Source organism: Nanorana parkeri, unplaced genomic scaffold (genome assembly GCF_000935625.1).
Source record: "Nanorana parkeri isolate BGI_ZX_2015 unplaced genomic scaffold, ASM93562v1 scaffold1213, whole genome shotgun sequence".
In the NCBI taxonomy this organism is placed as follows: Eukaryota; Metazoa; Chordata; class Amphibia; order Anura; family Dicroglossidae; genus Nanorana; species Nanorana parkeri.
The window spans coordinates 243376-243595 of NW_017307481.1; positions in this window are offsets into that span (position 1 = coordinate 243376).

Genomic DNA, 220 nt, shown 5'->3' on the forward strand with positions numbered 1-220 from the left:
GGGGCGGGGGCCGGCGCGTAGAGCCGCTCGACTCGGGACCGGAGGCGAGGCTATCCCAGGCCGACCTGGGCTCAGCGGCACTGCGGTATCGTCGCCTTTAGGAGGGATTCTGACTTAGAGGCGTTCAGTCATAATCCCACAGATGGTAGCTTCGCCCCATTGGCTCCTCAGCCAAGCACATACACCAAATGTCTGAACCTGCGGTTCCTCTCGTACTGAA